Source organism: Octopus bimaculoides, chromosome 10, assembly GCF_001194135.2.
Source record: "Octopus bimaculoides isolate UCB-OBI-ISO-001 chromosome 10, ASM119413v2, whole genome shotgun sequence".
Taxonomy (NCBI): domain Eukaryota; kingdom Metazoa; phylum Mollusca; class Cephalopoda; order Octopoda; family Octopodidae; genus Octopus; species Octopus bimaculoides.
In genome coordinates, this window is record NC_068990.1 from 81957593 (window position 1) to 81961176 (window position 3584).

The 3584-nt window shown below is 30.3% G+C and overlaps 1 protein-coding gene across 9 annotated transcripts in view; it reads left to right on the top strand.

Annotated features, from left to right (window-relative positions):
* Nucleotides 1–3584, top strand: part of LOC106871599 (tyrosine-protein phosphatase Lar) — a 586729-nt gene that overhangs the window by 512751 nt on the left and 70394 nt on the right. The window lies entirely within an intron of this gene.

Consider the following 3584-nt stretch of genomic DNA (forward strand, 5'->3'; position numbering starts at 1 on the left):
AAAAAAAAAAAAAAAAAAAATTTATCGACATGCATGTTACAACACAAAGACAACGAAGATTTACAAATTCTCCCAAAATATTCTTACCATATCATTATTTCACTAACGAAAGAATTAAGGATTCTTCCCCTTGGCAAAATGAATTATTTCCTCTGTCTGCAGATGAGTGCAGTCCAAACTCTCTTTCTCTCTAAGAAGAAACAGTATTTTATACACGCATCAACTACAACATACCTATTTCAGTACACATTGGGTAAATACAGGAATATGTATTTCCCCACTTAGAAGATAAATTCAGGTCAGTATTCAGATGCTGAATATTACCACAAGATGACCTTATAATGCATCATTCATTTGATTTCTGTACAGTTTCAATTTTTAGCAATCAACACAGTTTAGCCTATACTTCCACAGAGTTAGCTTTGTATCAGAAACTTCCGAATCTCACCTGAGATGTAATAGGCCTCTACCTTCACTACTCTAAAATACTTTACATAATGAAACTCTAAGAATATATTAGCTTCAACTAACAGCACCACAACAATATAAATTCCATCATCATGGCCTGTCTTCATTGGCATGTTTCATCTGACATGTTCCTTACATATTGTAGCATTGCATGTAATTTGGGCTAAATGTCTTTGGAAATTTTGGGCTGGAGATCCTATCTCCCTGAACACGTTTGGTAATCTTTAGTAGTTGAGCTAAATGGGTGTGTTGTCTTGTGCCTGCTTGCACCAAACTTCTATACATGTATGTATATGTCTAGTGTAATTCTGGTTCTTGGGATGTGAATGTCATTGGATATCGTGTGGACGACAAGTCCAAATGTCCGAGTTGTTACTTGCGGACACTTAGATGCATTTGCTCGTTATTATTACCTTTTTAAGAAAAAAAAAAAAAAAAAAAAAGGTTGCATTTGTTGCATTTTTCTTTTACTTTCTAATATAAATTGGGGATAAAAAAAAAAGGGGTGGGGAGTTTTGCTGAAACAATTTTCAAATAAATTAACCTCCTAAAGAAAAAGAGGAAAAGAAAAGAAGAGCTAACAAAAAGTATGATCTTTTAATACACACACACACATATATATATATATATATATGCATCTATATATATTATATATATGTATGTGTATGTATACACTATTGCATGTGAAAATGAAACCAGGTTGCATTCTTTTCCTTTTCTTCTTTTCAATTAACCAAAAGCTTTGATCAAAAATTGCTAAAGTTTTATCATTATTATTATTATTATTAATATTTAAAATAAATCTCCAAATCAAAATGCCAGGTGTATTACTAACACAATTTGTTGATAAAAAATCTTAGAATACAATTTTATTTTCAAAACATTAGTTTTTGAGATTTTCGTAAACCAATTTAGACATAATTTCATAATTGATATCATCAGTATTACTTCTAAATTATTGTTAGTTAAGAGGAAAAAAAAAATCTTCAGAAATTGTTTCAGCTTGACTACAAAGTGCGGTTCTACAAAGTAAATTGGTCAAGATTAGTCAGATAACTTTGGTCAACAGCTCCATTTAGTGCCATAAACAATGTGTCTCTGAAACCTGCATTATTATTATAACTACAACTACTTGTGTGTCCAACATTTGTATGTGCATATATATGTGTGTATACATGTGTGTGTGTATGTGTTTCTTACTTTACAAAAAAAGGAAGAATTTTTTTTTTTGTTGAAACTTTGTTAAAATTTAATTTAATTTATTTTTTCTTTTTTACCTTATTTTGCTTATATTTCTTCAGATTCCAATACAATATGTATTTCAATACCAAATGGATTATTATAAATACACAATACTAATATTAGAGTATTGAATCTATCTTTCTTAACCACAGGGAACGAATTCATGGAATTTAGTGCAATATTTCAGCTTTCATCATTGTGTTGTACCAGATTTTTCAATCCAATATTCTACAAAATATGGATTAATATACATCAAATTTTACAATTTGCTGTACACCTTTCAACAGATTATACTATGATGTGTCAATGTGTGTGCACATGCATAAATGTAAGTGCTTATATGTGTGTGTGTGTTTGTATGTGTGTATGTACAGCTTTTACCCAGTGTAATTGTTGTTGACTGTGTATATGTAAAAAGTGCTGCATAGGGTTCTAACATATAGGATCAGTTAAATTTTTATGCATGTGGATTAGAATATGAAAAAAAGCATAATTACTAAACCTTTTATAATCATTATAGTGTGATGAATAATACCATATGTATTGTTTGAGGTAACACATTAATTATATTTACTGTGTATGACTGGCATGGTTAGCTGCCCGATCATTATACTAGCTGATTCTTAGGGGATTTTCAAAGATATTTTCAAAGTTGACAGTTGATATCAATTTGGATTTCTACTTTTTAGAATTATGGAAAATAAAAGTATATGTTCATGAGATAGAAGCCATTCTGTTTCCAAAAAGAACACAATCCCATTTCTGATTTAGTCTTGCAATGGGGAATTTTGAACTTTAATGTCATGTTCTTTACAACATCACATCAATTACTAGATGAAATCTAATAAAGCTATACTTGTACACAACACAAGACCTGCTATTACTTCAAAGCTTTTTAAGACTTCTGTGTTTAGTCCATAGCTAAACATTTGCTAATGTTAGCAATGCTTTGTATGCATATATAGATTATCTTTCCTTTTTTTTTCTTTATTTGTCATACTACTTTTAGAAATATCTACCCATTAAGGATAGAAATTTTCTCACTATGTTGCTTTTGACATGTAATTATAAAACTAAATTAAACCAGTAGATGTTGCTTGAAGGTTGTCCATTTTAAGGTTAAGACGAATACTCTACTTCCTCCAAAGTAATTGCAAATGCAAAATATCTTTTATGCTGGTAAGAACAAACTTGGCTCTGGTTTCATAGCATTCAGTGGACGAGTGATAAATTTTTTCCAAGACTTGACTTCAGCTTATTTCTGATCTGATAAATATTCTTGACAACTGGCCTATGTCAGTTGAAGTGATGAAGAACAAAATGGTCTACTTGTAGCATCTATAAATAAAGAATAGTCCACTATTTTATCCATTCAGTCATGGTATGTCTTAGAATGTTTCTGTTTAGTATTTCATTATTTAATCCTAGTTCTCCTGAGATTTTCCTTTATTATCTGATAATATCTAATATTACATATATTGTTGGATCACTCTATTTAAACTTCTATATGGGAGATGGAGGTTTGCTGTTTTTGTTTTTTGAGATATATATATATCAAACTAAATTAATGTTCATTTATTCCTAATCACTGCTTGGTGCTGATGCTGTTATATTTATTATGAGCAAGCAGTCCACTAGTGCAACTCAGTCACTGATGTTGACTGTTTTTTCAGCTTTGAATCTACTCAGGATTATCTCTCTGGTATTTCCTATTGAAGAAGGCTAAAATGCTAGAAACATATGTCTGGGAATCTAACAGCAGTAAGGACTGGGCGTATATGGTGTTTTTACATCTTTTACTATAAAACAATTTCTCCACGTTTCTGGGCTAATCTCAAGTTTATGTGTGTGTGTATATATATATATATATATAT